The sequence below is a fragment of the Spea bombifrons genome, chromosome 3, assembly GCF_027358695.1.
Source record: "Spea bombifrons isolate aSpeBom1 chromosome 3, aSpeBom1.2.pri, whole genome shotgun sequence".
In the NCBI taxonomy this organism is placed as follows: Eukaryota; Metazoa; Chordata; class Amphibia; order Anura; family Pelobatidae; genus Spea; species Spea bombifrons.
This window is the reverse complement of record NC_071089.1, coordinates 49680053-49696599: the sequence shown is the minus strand read 5'-3', so window position 1 is coordinate 49696599 and position 16547 is coordinate 49680053. Positions and strand designations below refer to the sequence as shown.

General features: G+C 44.6%; 17 non-coding genes across 17 annotated transcripts; all 17 read left to right on the top strand.

The window, feature by feature from the left end:
* Positions 1 to 678: 678 nt before the first annotated feature.
* Positions 679 to 751, top strand: TRNAF-GAA (transfer RNA phenylalanine (anticodon GAA)). The gene has a single exon. It is a non-coding gene; the product is annotated as a tRNA-Phe (tRNA).
* A 2024-nt stretch (positions 752 to 2775) lies between these two features.
* On the top strand, positions 2776 to 2848 carry TRNAF-GAA (transfer RNA phenylalanine (anticodon GAA)). Its single transcript has one exon. It is a non-coding gene; the product is annotated as a tRNA-Phe (tRNA).
* Positions 2849 to 4660: 1812 nt separating this feature from the next.
* TRNAF-GAA (transfer RNA phenylalanine (anticodon GAA)) lies at positions 4661 to 4733 on the top strand. Its single transcript has one exon. It is a non-coding gene; the product is annotated as a tRNA-Phe (tRNA).
* A 756-nt stretch (positions 4734 to 5489) lies between these two features.
* TRNAF-GAA (transfer RNA phenylalanine (anticodon GAA)) lies at positions 5490 to 5562 on the top strand. Its single transcript has one exon. It is a non-coding gene; the product is annotated as a tRNA-Phe (tRNA).
* A 768-nt stretch (positions 5563 to 6330) lies between these two features.
* Positions 6331 to 6403, top strand: TRNAF-GAA (transfer RNA phenylalanine (anticodon GAA)). Its single transcript has one exon. It is a non-coding gene; the product is annotated as a tRNA-Phe (tRNA).
* Positions 6404 to 6757: 354 nt separating this feature from the next.
* TRNAF-GAA (transfer RNA phenylalanine (anticodon GAA)) lies at positions 6758 to 6830 on the top strand. Its single transcript has one exon. It is a non-coding gene; the product is annotated as a tRNA-Phe (tRNA).
* A 768-nt stretch (positions 6831 to 7598) lies between these two features.
* TRNAF-GAA (transfer RNA phenylalanine (anticodon GAA)) lies at positions 7599 to 7671 on the top strand. The gene has a single exon. It is a non-coding gene; the product is annotated as a tRNA-Phe (tRNA).
* Positions 7672 to 8439: 768 nt separating this feature from the next.
* On the top strand, positions 8440 to 8512 carry TRNAF-GAA (transfer RNA phenylalanine (anticodon GAA)). The gene has a single exon. It is a non-coding gene; the product is annotated as a tRNA-Phe (tRNA).
* Positions 8513 to 8866: 354 nt separating this feature from the next.
* TRNAF-GAA (transfer RNA phenylalanine (anticodon GAA)) lies at positions 8867 to 8939 on the top strand. The gene has a single exon. It is a non-coding gene; the product is annotated as a tRNA-Phe (tRNA).
* Positions 8940 to 10134: 1195 nt separating this feature from the next.
* On the top strand, positions 10135 to 10207 carry TRNAF-GAA (transfer RNA phenylalanine (anticodon GAA)). The gene has a single exon. It is a non-coding gene; the product is annotated as a tRNA-Phe (tRNA).
* A 2438-nt stretch (positions 10208 to 12645) lies between these two features.
* On the top strand, positions 12646 to 12718 carry TRNAF-GAA (transfer RNA phenylalanine (anticodon GAA)). The gene has a single exon. It is a non-coding gene; the product is annotated as a tRNA-Phe (tRNA).
* Positions 12719 to 13072: 354 nt separating this feature from the next.
* On the top strand, positions 13073 to 13145 carry TRNAF-GAA (transfer RNA phenylalanine (anticodon GAA)). The gene has a single exon. It is a non-coding gene; the product is annotated as a tRNA-Phe (tRNA).
* Positions 13146 to 13901: 756 nt separating this feature from the next.
* TRNAF-GAA (transfer RNA phenylalanine (anticodon GAA)) lies at positions 13902 to 13974 on the top strand. Its single transcript has one exon. It is a non-coding gene; the product is annotated as a tRNA-Phe (tRNA).
* A 768-nt stretch (positions 13975 to 14742) lies between these two features.
* On the top strand, positions 14743 to 14815 carry TRNAF-GAA (transfer RNA phenylalanine (anticodon GAA)). The gene has a single exon. It is a non-coding gene; the product is annotated as a tRNA-Phe (tRNA).
* Positions 14816 to 15169: 354 nt separating this feature from the next.
* Positions 15170 to 15242, top strand: TRNAF-GAA (transfer RNA phenylalanine (anticodon GAA)). The gene has a single exon. It is a non-coding gene; the product is annotated as a tRNA-Phe (tRNA).
* Positions 15243 to 16010: 768 nt separating this feature from the next.
* TRNAF-GAA (transfer RNA phenylalanine (anticodon GAA)) lies at positions 16011 to 16083 on the top strand. Its single transcript has one exon. It is a non-coding gene; the product is annotated as a tRNA-Phe (tRNA).
* A 354-nt stretch (positions 16084 to 16437) lies between these two features.
* On the top strand, positions 16438 to 16510 carry TRNAF-GAA (transfer RNA phenylalanine (anticodon GAA)). The gene has a single exon. It is a non-coding gene; the product is annotated as a tRNA-Phe (tRNA).
* The last annotated feature ends 37 nt before the right edge of the window (positions 16511 to 16547 follow it).

The following is a 16547-nucleotide window of genomic DNA, read 5'->3' as shown; positions in this document are numbered from 1 at the left end:
TAAACAGGCTTTCCCGTCCCGTGCAGATTTGCTTCAAAAATTTCTTTCATGCCAAAATAGCTCAGTTGGGACAGCATTAGACTGAAGATCTACAGGTCCCTGGTTTGATCCCGGGTTTCGGCACACATGCTCGCTTATTTTTAAGAAGAATGGGCTGTACTTTGTAAGCCAGCTGTTTAAATATTCTCATGGTGCAGCAGTTTACTGACTATTAAACAGGCTTTCCCATCCCGTGCAGATTTGCTAGCAGCATTTTCTTGCATGCCGAAATAGCTCAGTTGGGAGAGCGTTACACTGAAGCTCTAAAGTTCCTTGGTTCGGTCCCGGGTTTCGACACACATGCTCGCTTATTTTTAAGAAGAATGGGCTGTACTTTGTAAGCCGGATGTTTAAATATTCTCATGGTGCAGCAGTTTACTGACTATTAAACAGGCTTTCCCATCTCGTGCAGATTTGCTAGCAGCGTTTTTTTGCACGCCGAAATAGCTCAGTTGGGAGAGCGTTAGACTGAAGATCAAAAGGTCTCGGTTTTCTGCACACATGCTCTCTTGCTTTTGAAGACGAATGAGCTGTACTTTGTAAGCCAGATGTTTAAATATTCTCATGGTGCAGCAGTTTACTGGCTATTAAACAGGCTTCCCCATCCCATGTACTTTTGCTAGCAGCATTTTCTTGCATGCCGAAATAGCTCAGTTGGGAGAGCGTTAGACTGAAGATCTAAAGGTCCCTGGTTCGATCCCGGGTTTCGGCACACATGCTCGCTTGCTTTTGAAGACGAATGAGCTGTACTTTGTAAGCCGGATGTTTAAATATTCTCATCGTGCAGCAGATTACTGGCAATTAAACAGGCTTTCCCGTCCCGTGCAGATTTGCTTCAAAAATTTCTTTCATGCCAAAATAGCTCAGTTGGGACAGCATTAGACTGAAGATCTACAGGTCCCTGGTTTGATCCCGGGTTTCAGCACACATGCTCGCTTATTTTTAAGAAGAATGGGCTGTACTTTGTAAGCCAGCTGTTTAAATATTCTCATGGTGCAGCAGTTTACTGGCTATTAAAAAAGCTTTCCCATCCCGTGCAGATTTGCTAGCAGCATTTTCTTGCATGCCGAAATAGCTCAGTTGGGAGAGCGTTACACTGAAGCTCTAAAGTTCCCTGGTTCGGTCCCGGGTTTCGACACACATGCTCGCTTGTTTTTAAGAAGAATGGGCTGTACTTTGTAAGCCGGATGTTTAAATATTCTCATGGTGCAGCAGTTTACTGACTATTAAACAGGCTTTCCCATCTCGTGCAGATTTGCTAGCAGCGTTTTTTTGCACGCCGAAATAGCTCAGTTGGGAGAGCGTTAGACTGAAGATCAAAAGGTCTCGGGTTTCTGCACACATGCTCTCTTGCTTTTGAAGACGAATGAGCTGTACTTTGTAAGCCAGATGTTTAAATATTCTCATGGTGCAGCAGTTTACTGGCTATTAAACAGGCTTCCCCATCCCATGTACTTTTGCTAGCAGCATTTTCTTGCATGCCGAAATAGCTCAGTTGGGAGAGCGTTAGACTGAAGATTTAAAGGTCCCTGGTTTGATCCCGGGTTTCGGCACACATGCTCGCTTGCTTTTGAAGACGAATGAGCTGTACTTTGTAAGCCGGATGTTTAAATATTCTCATCGTGCAGCAGATTACTGGCAATTAAACAGGCTTTCCCGTCCCGTGCAGATTTGCTTCAAAAATTTCTTTCATGCCAAAATAGCTCAGTTGGGACAGCATTAGACTGAAGATCTACAGGTCCCGGGTTTCAGCACACATGCTCGCTTATTTTTAAGAAGAATGGGCTGTACTTTGTAAGCCAGCTGTTTAAATATTCTCATGGTGCAGCAGTTTACTGGCTATTAAACAGGCTTTCCCATCCCGTGCAGATTTGCTAGCAGCATTTTCTTGCATGCCGAAATAGCTCAGTTGTGAGAGCGTTACACTGAAGCTCTAAAGGTCCCTGATTCGATCCCGGGTTTCGACACACATGCTCGCTTATTTTTAAGAAGAATGGGCTGTACTTTGTAAGCCGGATGTTTAAATATTCTCATGGTGCAGCAGTTTACTGACTATTAAACAGGCTTTCCCATCCCGTGCAGATTTGCTAGCAGCGTTTTTTTGCACGCCGAAATAGCTCAGTTGGGAGAGCGTTAGACTGAAGATCAAAAGGTCTCGGGTTTCTGCACACATGCTCTCTTGCTTTTGAAGACGAATGAGCTGTACTTTGTAAGCCAGATGTTTAAATATTCTCATGGTGCAGCAGTTTACTGGCTATTAAACAGGCTTCCCCATCCCATGTACTTTTGCTAGCAGCATTTTCTTGTATGCTGAAATAGCTCAGTTGGGAGAGCGTTAGACTGAAGATCTAAAGGTCCCTGGTTCGATCCCGGGTTTCGGCACACGTGATCGCTTGCTTTTGAAGACGAATGAGCTGTACTTTGTAAGCCAGATGTTTAAATATTCTCATGGTGCAACAGTTTACTGGCTATTAAACAGGCTTTCCTGTCCCGTGCAGACTTGCTAGCAGCATTTTCTTGCATGCCGAAATAGCTCAGTAGGGAGAGCGTTAGACTGAAGATCTAAAGGTCCCTGGTTCGATCGCGGGTTTCGGCACACATGTTCGCTTATTTTTAAGAAGAATGGGCTGTACTTTGTAAGCCAGATGTTTAAATATTCTCATGGTGCAGCAGTTTACTGGCTATTAAACAGTCTTCCCCATCCCATGTACTTTTGCTACCACCATTTTCTTGCATGCCGAAATAGCTCAGTTGGGAGAGCGTTAGACTGAAGATCTAAAGGTCCCTGGTTCGATCCCGGGTTTCGGCACACATGCTCGCTTGCTTTTGAAGACGAATGAGCTGTACTTTGTAAGCCGGATGTTTAAATATTCTCATCGTGCAGCAGATTACTGGCAATTAAACAGGCTTTCCCGTCCCGTGCAGATTTGCTAGCAGCATTTTCTTGCATGCCGAAATAGCTCAGTTGGGAGAGCGTTACACTGAAGCTCTAAAGTTCCCTGGTTCGGTCCCGGGTTTCGACACACATGCTCGCTTGTTTTTAAGAAGAATGGGCTGTACTTTGTAAGCCGGATGTTTAAATATTCTCATGGTGCAGCAGTTTACTGACTATTAAACAGGCTTTCCCATCTCGTGCAGATTTGCTAGCAGCGTTTTTTTGCACGCCGAAATAGCTCAGTTGGGAGAGCGTTAGACTGAAGATCAAAAGGTCTCGGGTTTCTGCACACATGCTCTCTTGCTTTTGAAGACGAATGAGCTGTACTTTGTAAGCCAGATGTTTAAATATTCTCATGGTGCAGCAGTTTACTGGCTATTAAACAGGCTTCCCCATCCCATGTACTTTTGCTAGCAGCATTTTCTTGCATGCCGAAATAGCTCAGTTGGGAGAGCGTTAGACTGAAGATTTAAAGGTCCCTGGTTTGATCCCGGGTTTCGGCACACATGCTCGCTTGCTTTTGAAGACGAATGAGCTGTACTTTGTAAGCCGGATGTTTAAATATTCTCATCGTGCAGCAGATTACTGGCAATTAAACAGGCTTTCCCGTCCCGTGCAGATTTGCTTCAAAAATTTCTTTCATGCCAAAATAGCTCAGTTGGGACAGCATTAGACTGAAGATCTACAGGTCCCGGGTTTCAGCACACATGCTCGCTTATTTTTAAGAAGAATGGGCTGTACTTTGTAAGCCAGCTGTTTAAATATTCTCATGGTGCAGCAGTTTACTGGCTATTAAACAGGCTTTCCCATCCCGTGCAGATTTGCTAGCAGCATTTTCTTGCATGCCGAAATAGCTCAGTTGTGAGAGCGTTACACTGAAGCTCTAAAGGTCCCTGATTCGATCCCGGGTTTCGACACACATGCTCGCTTATTTTTAAGAAGAATGGGCTGTACTTTGTAAGCCGGATGTTTAAATATTCTCATGGTGCAGCAGTTTACTGACTATTAAACAGGCTTTCCCATCCCGTGCAGATTTGCTAGCAGCGTTTTTTTGCACGCCGAAATAGCTCAGTTGGGAGAGCGTTAGACTGAAGATCAAAAGGTCTCGGGTTTCTGCACACATGCTCTCTTGCTTTTGAAGACGAATGAGCTGTACTTTGTAAGCCAGATGTTTAAATATTCTCATGGTGCAGCAGTTTACTGGCTATTAAACAGGCTTCCCCATCCCATGTACTTTTGCTAGCAGCATTTTCTTGTATGCTGAAATAGCTCAGTTGGGAGAGCGTTAGACTGAAGATCTAAAGGTCCCTGGTTCGATCCCGGGTTTCGGCACACGTGATCGCTTGCTTTTGAAGACGAATGAGCTGTACTTTGTAAGCCAGATGTTTAAATATTCTCATGGTGCAACAGTTTACTGGCTATTAAACAGGCTTTCCTGTCCCGTGCAGACTTGCTAGCAGCATTTTCTTGCATGCCGAAATAGCTCAGTAGGGAGAGCGTTAGACTGAAGATCTAAAGGTCCCTGGTTCGATCGCGGGTTTCGGCACACATGTTCGCTTATTTTTAAGAAGAATGGGCTGTACTTTGTAAGCCAGATGTTTAAATATTCTCATGGTGCAGCAGTTTACTGGCTATTAAACAGTCTTCCCCATCCCATGTACTTTTGCTACCAGCATTTTCTTGCATGCCGAAATAGCTCAGTTGGGAGAGCGTTAGACTGAAGATCTAAAGGTCCCTGGTTCGATCCCGGGTTTCGGCACACATGCTCGCTTGCTTTTGAAGACGAATGAGCTGTACTTTGTAAGCCGGATGTTTAAATATTCTCATCGTGCAGCAGATTACTGGCAATTAAACAGGCTTTCCCGTCCCGTGCAGATTTGCTTCAAAAATTTCTTTCATGCCAAAATAGCTCAGTTGGGACAGCATTAGACTGAAGATCTACAGCTCCCGGGTTTCGGCACACATGCTCGCTTATTTTTAAGAAGAATGGGCTGTACTTTGTAAGCCAGCTGTTTAAATATTCTCATGGTGCAGCAGTTTACTGGCTATTAAACAGGCTTTCCCATCCCGTGCAGATTTGCTAGCAGCATTTTCTTGCATGCCGAAATAGCTCAGTTGGGAGAGCGTTACACTGAAGCTCTAAAGTTCCCTGGTTCGGTCCCGGGTTTCGACACACATGCTCGCTTATTTTTAAGAAGAATGGGCTGTACTTTGTAAGCCGGATGTTTAAATATTCTCATGGTGCAGCAGTTTACTGACTATTAAACAGGCTTTCCCATCTCGTGCAGATTTGCTAGCAGCGTTTTTTTGCACGCCGAAATAGCTCAGTTGGGAGAGCGTTAGACTGAAGATCAAAAGGTCTCGGGTTTCTGCACACATGCTCTCTTGCTTTTGAAGACGAATGAGCTGTACTTTGTAAGCCAGATGTTTAAATATTCTCATGGTGCAGCAGTTTACTGGCTATTAAACAGGCTTCCCCATCCCATGTACTTTTGCTAGCAGCGTTTTCTTGCATGCCGAAATAGCTCAGTTGGGAGAGCGTTAGACTGAAGATCTAAAGGTCCCTGGTTCGATCCCGGGTTTCGGCACACATGCTCGCTTGCTTTTGAAGACGAATGAGCTGTACTTTGTAAGCCGGATGTTTAAATATTCTCATCGTGCAGCAGATTACTGGCAATTAAACAGGCTTTCCCGTCCCGTGCAGATTTGCTTCAAAAATTTCTTTCATGCCAAAATAGCTCAGTTGGGACAGCATTAGACTGAAGATCTACAGGTCCCTGGTTTGATCCCGGGTTTCAGCACACATGCTCGCTTATTTTTAAGAAGAATGGGCTGTACTTTGTAAGCCAGCTGTTTAAATATTCTCATGGTGCAGCAGTTTACTGGCTATTAAACAGGCTTTCCCATCCCGTGCAGATTTGCTAGCAGCATTTTCTTGCATGCCGAAATAGCTCAGTTGGGAGAGCGTTACACTGAAGCTCTAAAGGTCCCTGATTCGATCCCGGGTTTCGACACACATGCTCGCTTATTTTTAAGAAGAATGGGCTGTACTTTGTAAGCCGGATGTTTAAATATTCTCATGGTGCAGCAGTTTACTGACTATTAAACAGGCTTTCCCATCCCGTGCAGATTTGCTAGCAGCGTTTTTTTGCACGCCGAAATAGCTCAGTTGGGAGAGCGTTAGACTGAAGATCAAAAGGTCTCGGGTTTCTGCACACATGCTCTCTTGCTTTTGAAGACGAATGAGCTGTACTTCGTAAGCCAGATGTTTAAATATTCTCATGGTGCAGCAGTTTACTGGCTATTAAACAGGCTTCCCCATCCCATGTACTTTTGCTAGCAGCATTTTCTTGTATGCCGAAATAGCTCAGTTGGGAGAGCGTTAGACTGAAGATCTAAAGGTCCCTGGTTCGATCCCGGGTTTCGGCACACGTGATCGCTTGTTTTTGAAGACGAATGAGCTGTACTTTGTAAGCCAGATGTTTAAATATTCTCATGGTGCAACAGTTTACTGGCTATTAAACAGGCTTTCCTGTGCCGTGCAGACTTGCTAGCAGCATTTTCTTGCATGCCGAAATAGCTCAGTAGGGAGAGCGTTAGACTGAAGATCTAAAGGTCCCTGGTTCGATCGCGGGTTTCGGCACACATGTTCGCTTATTTTTAAGAAGAATGGGCTGTACTTTGTAAGCCAGATGTTTAAATATTCTCATGGTGCAGCAGTTTACTGGCTATTAAACAGTCTTCCCCATCCCATGTACTTTTGCTACCAGCATTTTCTTGCATGCCGAAATAGCTCAGTTGGGAGAGCGTTAGACTGAAGATCTAAAGGTCCCTGGTTCGATCCCGGGTTTCGGCACACATGCTCGCTTGCTTTTGAAGACGAATGAGCTGTACTTTGTAAGCCGGATGTTTAAATATTCTCATCGTGCAGCAGATTACTGGCAATTAAACAGGCTTTCCCGTCCCGTGCAGATTTGCTTCAAAAATTTCTTTCATGCCAAAATAGCTCAGTTGGGACAGCATTAGACTGAAGATCTACAGGTCCCTGGTTTGATCCCGGGTTTCGGCACACATGCTCGCTTATTTTTAAGAAGAATGGGCTGTACTTTGTAAGCCAGCTGTTTAAATATTCTCATGGTGCAGCAGTTTACTGGCTATTAAACAGGCTTTCCCATCCCGTGCAGATTTGCTAGCAGCATTTTCTTGCATGCCGAAATAGCTCAGTTGGGAGAGCGTTACACTGAAGCTCTAAAGTTCCCTGGTTCGGTCCCGGGTTTCGACACACATGCTCGCTTATTTTTAAGAAGAATGGGCTGTACTTTGTAAGCCGGATGTTTAAATATTCTCATGGTGCAGCAGTTTACTGACTATTAAACAGGCTTTCCCATCTCGTGCAGATTTGCTAGCAGCGTTTTTTTGCACGCCGAAATAGCTCAGTTGGGAGAGCGTTAGACTGAAGATCAAAAGGTCTCGGGTTTCTGCACACATGCTCTCTTGCTTTTGAAGACGAATGAGCTGTACTTTGTAAGCCAGATGTTTAAATATTCTCATGGTGCAGCAGTTTACTGGCTATTAAACAGGCTTCCCCATCCCATGTACTTTTGCTAGCAGCATTTTCTTGCATGCCGAAATAGCTCAGTTGGGAGAGCGTTAGACTGAAGATCTAAAGGTCCCTGGTTCGATCCCGGGTTTCGGCACACATGCTCGCTTGCTTTTGAAGACGAATGAGCTGTACTTTGTAAGCCGGATGTTTAAATATTCTCATCGTGCAGCAGATTACTGGCAATTAAACAGGCTTTCCCGTCCCGTGCAGATTTGCTTCAAAAATTTCTTTCATGCCAAAATAGCTCAGTTGGGACAGCATTAGACTGAAGATCTACAGGTCCCTGGTTTGATCCCGGGTTTCAGCACACATGCTCGCTTATTTTTAAGAAGAATGGGCTGTACTTTGTAAGCCAGCTGTTTAAATATTCTCATGGTGCAGCAGTTTACTGGCTATTAAACAGGCTTTCCCATCCCGTGCAGATTTGCTAGCAGCATTTTCTTGCATGCCGAAATAGCTCAGTTGGGAGAGCGTTACACTGAAGCTCTAAAGGTCCCTGATTCGATCCCGGGTTTCGACACACATGCTCGCTTATTTTTAAGAAGAATGGGCTGTACTTTGTAAGCCGGATGTTTAAATATTCTCATGGTGCAGCAGTTTACTGACTATTAAACAGGCTTTCCCATCCCGTGCAGATTTGCTAGCAGCGTTTTTTTGCACGCCGAAATAGCTCAGTTGGGAGAGCGTTAGACTGAAGATCAAAAGGTCTCGGGTTTCTGCACACATGCTCTCTTGCTTTTGAAGACGAATGAGCTGTACTTTGTAAGCCAGATGTTTAAATATTCTCATGGTGCAGCAGTTTACTGGCTATTAAACAGGCTTCCCCATCCCATGTACTTTTGCTAGCAGCATTTTCTTGTATGCCAAAATAGCTCAGTTGGGAGAGCGTTAGACTGAAGATCTAAAGGTCCCTGGTTCGATCCCGGGTTTCGGCACACGTGATCGCTTGCTTTTGAAGACGAATGAGCTGTACTTTGTAAGCCAGATGTTTAAATATTCTCATGGTGCAACAGTTTACTGGCTATTAAACAGGCTTTCCTGTGCCGTGCAGACTTGCTAGCAGCATTTTCTTGCTTCCCGAAATAGCTCAGTAGGGAGAGCGTTAGACTGAAGATCTAAAGGTCCCTGGTTCGATCGCGGGTTTCGGCACACATGTTCGCTTATTTTTAAGAAGAATGGGCTGTACTTTGTAAGCCAGATGTTTAAATATTCTCATGGTGCAGCAGTTTACTGGCTATTAAACAGTCTTCCCCATCCCATGTACTTTTGCTACCAGCATTTTCTTGCATGCCGAAATAGCTCAGTTGGGAGAGCGTTAGACTGAAGATCTAAAGGTCCCTGGTTCGATCCCGGGTTTCGGCACACATGCTCGCTTGCTTTTGAAGACGAATGAGCTGTACTTTGTAAGCCGGATGTTTAAATATTCTCATCGTGCAGCAGATTACTGGCAATTAAACAGGCTTTCCCGTCCCGTGCAGATTTGCTTCAAAAATTTCTTTCATGCCAAAATAGCTCAGTTGGGACAGCATTAGACTGAAGATCTACAGGTCCCTGGTTTGATCCCGGGTTTCGGCACACATGCTCGCTTATTTTTAAGAAGAATGGGCTGTACTTTGTAAGCCAGCTGTTTAAATATTCTCATGGTGCAGCAGTTTACTGGCTATTAAACAGGCTTTCCCATCCCATGCAGATTTGCTAGCAGCATTTTCTTGCATGCCGAAATAGCTCAGTTGGGAGAGCGTTACACTGAAGCTCTAAAGTTCCCTGGTTCGGTCCCGGGTTTCGACACACATGCTCGCTTATTTTTAAGAAGAATGGGCTGTACTTTGTAAGCCGGATGTTTAAATATTCTCATGGTGCAGCAGTTTACTGACTATTAAACAGGCTTTCCCATCTCGTACAGATTTGCTAGCAGCGTTTTTTTGCACGCCGAAATAGCTCAGTTGGGAGAGCGTTAGACTGAAGATCAAAAGGTCTCGGGTTTCTGCACACATGCTCTCTTGCTTTTGAAGACGAATGAGCTGTACTTTGTAAGCCAGATGTTTAAATATTCTCATGGTGCAGCAGTTTACTGGCTATTAAACAGGCTTCCCCATCCCATGTACTTTTGCTAGCAGCATTTTCTTGCATGCTGAAATAGCTCAGTTGGGAGAGCGTTAGACTGAAGATCTAAAGGTCCCTGGTTCGATCCCGGGTTTCGGCACACGTGATCGCTTGCTTTTGAAGACGAATGAGCTGTACTTTGTAAGCCAGATGTTTAAATATTCTCATGGTGCAACAGTTTACTGGCTATTAAACAGGCTTTCCTGTCCCGTGCAGACTTGCTAGCAGCATTTTCTTGCATGCCGAAATAGCTCAGTAGGGAGAGCGTTAGACTGAAGATCTAAAGGTCCCTGGTTCGATCGCGGGTTTCGGCACACATGTTCGCTTATTTTTAAGAAGAATGGGCTGTACTTTGTAAGCCAGATGTTTAAATATTCTCATGGTGCAGCAGTTTACTGGCTATTAAACAGTCTTCCCCATCCCATGTACTTTTGCTACCAGCATTTTCTTGCATGCCGAAATAGCTCAGTTGGGAGAGCGTTAGACTGAAGATCTAAAGGTCCCTGGTTCGATCCCGGGTTTCGGCACACATGCTCGCTTGCTTTTGAAGACGAATGAGCTGTACTTTGTAAGCCGGATGTTTAAATATTCTCATCGTGCAGCAGATTACTGGCAATTAAACAGGCTTTCCCGTCCCGTGCAGATTTGCTTCAAAAATTTCTTTCATGCCAAAAAAGCTCAGTTGGGACAGCATTAGACTGAAGATCTACAGGTCCCTGGTTTGATCCCGGGTTTCGGCACACATGCTCGCTTATTTTTAAGAAGAATGGGCTGTACTTTGTAAGCCAGCTGTTTAAATATTCTCATGGTGCAGCAGTTTACTGACTATTAAACAGGCTTTCCCATCCCGTGCAGATTTGCTAGCAGCATTTTCTTGCATGCCGAAATAGCTCAGTTGGGAGAGCGTTACACTGAAGCTCTAAAGTTCCCTGGTTCGGTCCCGGGTTTCGACACACATGCTCGCTTATTTTTAAGAAGAATGGGCTGTACTTTGTAAGCCGGATGTTTAAATATTCTCATGGTGCAGCAGTTTACTGACTATTAAACAGGCTTTCCCATCTCGTGCAGATTTGCTAGCAGCGTTTTTTTGCACGCCGAAATAGCTCAGTTGGGAGAGCGTTAGACTGAAGATCAAAAGGTCTCGGGTTTCTGCACACATGCTCTCTTGCTTTTGAAGACGAATGAGCTGTACTTTGTAAGCCAGATGTTTAAATATTCTCATGGTGCAGCAGTTTACTGGCTATTAAACAGGCTTCCCCATCCCATGTACTTTTGCTAGCAGCATTTTCTTGTATGCTGAAATAGCTCAGTTGGGAGAGCGTTAGACTGAAGATCTAAAGGTCCCTGGTTCGATCCCGGGTTTCGGCACACATGCTCGCTTGCTTTTGAAGACGAATGAGCTGTACTTTGTAAGCCGGGTGTTTAAATATTCTCATCGTGCAGCAGATTACTGGCAATTAAACAGGCTTTCCCGTCCCGTGCAGATTTGCTTCAAAAATTTCTTTCATGCCAAAATAGCTCAGTTGGGACAGCATTAGACTGAAGATCTACAGGTCCCTGGTTTGATCCCGGGTTTCGGCACACATGCTCGCTTATTTTTAAGAAGAATGGGCTGTACTTTGTAAGCCAGCTGTTTAAATATTCTCATGGTGCAGCAGTTTACTGACTATTAAACAGGCTTTCCCATCCCGTGCAGATTTGCTAGCAGCATTTTCTTGCATGCCGAAATAGCTCAGTTGGGAGAGCGTTACACTGAAGCTCTAAAGTTCCCTGGTTCGGTCCCGGGTTTCGACACACATGCTCGCTTATTTTTAAGAAGAATGGGCTGTACTTTGTAAGCCGGATGTTTAAATATTCTCATGGTGCAGCAGTTTACTGACTATTAAACAGGCTTTCCCATCCCGTGCAGATTTGCTAGCAGCGTTTTTTTGCACGCCGAAATAGCTCAGTTGGGAGAGCGTTAGACTGAAGATCAAAAGGTCTCGGGTTTCTGCACACATGCTCTCTTGCTTTTGAAGACGAATGAGCTGTACTTTGTAAGCCAGATGTTTAAATATTCTCATGGTGCAGCAGTTTACTGGCTATTAAACAGGCTTCCCCATCCCATGTACTTTTGCTAGCAGCATTTTCTTGCATGCCGAAATAGCTCAGTTGGGAGAGCGTTAGACTGAAGATCTAAAGGTCCCTGGTTCGATCCCGGGTTTCAGCACACATGCTCGCTTGCTTTTGAAGACGAATGAGCTGTACTTTGTAAGCCGGATGTTTAAATATTCTCATCGTGCAGCAGATTACTGGCAATTAAACAGGCTTTCCCGTCCCGTGCAGATTTGCTTCAAAAATTTCTTTCATGCCAAAATAGCTCAGTTGGGACAGCATTAGACTGAAGATCTACAGGTCCCGGGTTTCAGCACACATGCTCGCTTATTTTTAAGAAGAATGGGCTGTACTTTGTAAGCCAGCTGTTTAAATATTCTCATGGTGCAGCAGTTTACTGGCTATTAAACAGGCTTTCCCATCCCGTGCAGATTTGCTAGCAGCATTTTCTTGCATGCCGAAATAGCTCAGTTGGGAGAGCGTTACACTGAAGCTCTAAAGGTCCCTGATTCGATCCCGGGTTTCGACACACATGCTCGCTTATTTTTAAGAAGAATGGGCTGTACTTTGTAAGCCGGATGTTTAAATATTCTCATGGTGCAGCAGTTTACTGACTATTAAACAGGCTTTCCCATCCCGTGCAGATTTGCTAGCAGCGTTTTTTTGCACGCCGAAATAGCTCAGTTGGGAGAGCGTTAGACTGAAGATCAAAAGGTCTCGGGTTTCTGCACACATGCTCTCTTGCTTTTGAAGACCAATGAGCTGTACTTTGTAAGCCAGATGTTTAAATATTCTCATGGTGCAGCAGTTTACTGGCTATTAAACAGGCTTCCCCATCCCATGTACTTTTGCTAGCAGCATTTTCTTGTATGCCGAAATAGCTCAGTTGGGAGAGCGTTAGACTGAAGATCTAAAGGTCCCTGGTTCGATCCCGGGTTTCGGCACACGTGATCGCTTGCTTTTGAAGACGAATGAGCTGTACTTTGTAAGCCAGATGTTTAAATATTCTCATGGTGCAACAGTTTACTGGCTATTAAACAGGCTTTCCTGTCCCGTGCAGACTTGCTAGCAGCATTTTCTTGCATGCCGAAATAGCTCAGTAGGGAGAGCGTTAGACTGAAGATCTAAAGGTCCCTGGTTCGATCGCGGGTTTCGGCACACATGTTCGCTTATTTTTAAGAAGAATGGGCTGTACTTTGTAAGCCAGATGTTTAAATATTCTCATGGTGCAGCAGTTTACTGGCTATTAAACAGTCTTCCCCATCCCATGTACTTTTGCTACCAGCATTTTCTTGCATGCCGAAATAGCTCAGTTGGGAGAGCGTTAGACTGAAGATCTAAAGGTCCCTGGTTCGATCCCGGGTTTCGGCACACATGCTCGCTTGCTTTTGAAGACGAATGAGCTGTACTTTGTAAGCCGGATGTTTAAATATTCTCATCGTGCAGCAGATTACTGGCAATTAAACAGGCTTTCCCGTCCCGTGCAGATTTGCTTCAAAAATTTCTTTCATGCCAAAATAGCTCAGTTGGGACAGCATTAGACTGAAGATCTACAGGTCCCGGGTTTCGGCACACATGCTCGCTTATTTTTAAGAAGAATGGGCTGTACTTTGTAAGCCAGCTGTTTAAATATTCTCATGGTGCAGCAGTTTACTGGCTATTAAACAGGCTTTCCCATCCCGTGCAGATTTGCTAGCAGCATTTTCTTGCATGCCGAAATAGCTCAGTTGGGAGAGCGTTACACTGAAGCTCTAAAGTTCCCTGGTTCGGTCCCGGGTTTCGACACACATGCTCGCTTATTTTTAAGAAGAATGGGCTGTACTTTGTAAGCCGGATGTTTAAATATTCTCATGGTGCAGCAGTTTACTGACTATTAAACAGGCTTTCCCATCTCGTGCAGATTTGCTAGCAGCGTTTTTTTGCACGCCGAAATAGCTCAGTTGGGAGAGCGTTAGACTGAAGATCAAAAGGTCTCGGGTTTCTGCACACATGCTCTCTTGCTTTTGAAGACGAATGAGCTGTACTTTGTAAGCCAGATGTTTAAATATTCTCATGGTGCAGCAGTTTACTGGCTATTAAACAGGCTTCCCCATCCCATGTACTTTTGCTAGCAGCGTTTTCTTGCATGCCGAAATAGCTCAGTTGGGAGAGCGTTAGACTGAAGATCTAAAGGTCCCTGGTTCGATCCCGGGTTTCGGCACACATGCTCGCTTGCTTTTGAAGACGAATGAGCTGTACTTTGTAAGCCGGATGTTTAAATATTCTCATCGTGCAGCAGATTACTGGCAATTAAACAGGCTTTCCCGTCCCGTGCAGATTTGCTTCAAAAATTTCTTTCATGCCAAAATAGCTCAGTTGGGACAGCATTAGACTGAAGATCTACAGGTCCCTGGTTTGATCCCGGGTTTCAGCACACATGCTCGCTTATTTTTAAGAAGAATGGGCTGTACTTTGTAAGCCAGCTGTTTAAATATTCTCATGGTGCAGCAGTTTACTGGCTATTAAACAGGCTTTCCCATCCCGTGCAGATTTGCTAGCAGCATTTTCTTGCATGCCGAAATAGCTCAGTTGGGAGAGCGTTACACTGAAGCTCTAAAGGTCCCTGATTCGATCCCGGGTTTCGACACACATGCTCGCTTATTTTTAAGAAGAATGGGCTGTACTTTGTAAGCCGGATGTTTAAATATTCTCATGGTGCAGCAGTTTACTGACTATTAAACAGGCTTTCCCATCCCGTGCAGATTTGCTAGCAGCGTTTTTTTGCACGCCGAAATAGCTCAGTTGGGAGAGCGTTAGACTGAAGATCAAAAGGTCTCGGGTTTCTGCACACATGCTCTCTTGCTTTTGAAGACGAATGAGCTGTACTTTGTAAGCCAGATGTTTAAATATTCTCATGGTGCAGCAGTTTACTGGCTATTAAACAGGCTTCCCCATCCCATGTACTTTTGCTAGCATCATTTACTTGTATGCCAAAATAGCTCAGTTGGGAGAGCGTTAGACTGAAGATCTAAAGGTCCCTGGTTCGATCCCGGGTTTCGGCACACATGCTCGCTTGCTTTTGAAGACGAATGAGCTGTACTTTGTAAGCCAGATGTTTAAATATTCTCATGGTGCAACAGTTTACTGGCTATTAAACAGGCTTTCCTGTGCCGTGCAGACTTGCTAGCAGCATTTTCTTGCTTCCCGAAATAGCTCAGTAGGGAGAGCGTTAGACTGAAGATCTAAAGGTCCCTGGTTCGATCGCGGGTTTCGGCACACATGTTCGCTTATTTTTAAGAAGAATGGGCTGTACTTTGTAAGCCAGATGTTTAAATATTCTCATGGTGCAGCAGTTTACTGGCTATTAAACAGTCTTCCCCATCCCATGTACTTTTGCTACCAGCATTTTCTTGCATGCCGAAATAGCTCAGTTGGGAGAGCGTTAGACTGAAGATCTAAAGGTCCCTGGTTCGATCCCGGGTTTCGGCACACATGCTCGCTTGCTTTTGAAGACGAATGAGCTGTACTTTGTAAGCCGGATGTTTAAATATTCTCATCGTGCAGCAGATTACTGGCAATTAAACAGGCTTTCCCGTCCCGTGCAGATTTGCTTCAAAAATTTCTTTCATGCCAAAATAGCTCAGTTGGGACAGCATTAGACTGAAGATCTACAGGTCCCTGGTTTGATCCCGGGTTTCGGCACACATGCTCGCTTATTTTTAAGAAGAATGGGCTGTACTTTGTAAGCCAGCTGTTTAAATATTCTCATGGTGCAGCAGTTTACTGGCTATTAAACAGGCTTTCCCATCCCATGCAGATTTGCTAGCAGCATTTTCTTGCATGCCGAAATAGCTCAGTTGGGAGAGCGTTACACTGAAGCTCTAAAGTTCCCTGGTTCGGTCCCGGGTTTCGACACACATGCTCGCTTATTATTAAGAAGAATGGGCTGTACTTTGTAAGCCGGATGTTTAAATATTCTCATGGTGCAGCAGTTTACTGACTATTAAACAGGCTTTCCCATCTCGTACAGATTTGCTAGCAGCGTTTTTTTGCACGCCGAAATAGCTCAGTTGGGAGAGCGTTAGACTGAAGATCAAAAGGTCTCGGGTTTCTGCACACATGCTCTCTTGCTTTTGAAGACGAATGAGCTGTACTTTGTAAGCCAGATGTTTAAATATTCTCATGGTGCAGCAGTTTACTGGCTATTAAACAGGCTTCCCCATCCCATGTACTTTTGCTAGCAGCATTTTCTTGCATGCCGAAATAGCTCAGTTGGGAGAGCGTTAGACTGAAGATCTAAAGGTCCCTGGTTCGATCCCGGGTTTCGGCACACGTGATCGCTTGCTTTTGAAGACGAATGAGCTGTACTTTGTAAGCCAGATGTTTAAATATTCTCATGGTGCAACAGTTTACTGGCTATTAAACAGGCTTTCCTGTCCCGTGCAGACTTGCTAGCAGCATTTTCTTGCATGCCGAAATAGCTCAGTAGGGAGAGCGTTAGACTGAAGATCTAAAGGTCCCTGGTTCGATCGCGGGTTTCGGCACACATGTTCGCTTATTTTTAAGAAGAATGGGCTGTACTTTGTAAGCCAGATGTTTAAATATTCTCATGGTGCAGCAGTTTACTGGCTATTAAACAGTCTTCCCCATCCCATGTACTTTTGCTACCAGCATTTTCTTGCATGCCGAAATAGCTCAGTTGGGAGAGCGTTAGACTGAAGATCTAAAGGTCCCTGGTTCGATCCCGGGTTTCGGCACACATGCTCGCTTGCTTTTGAAGACGAATGAGCTGTA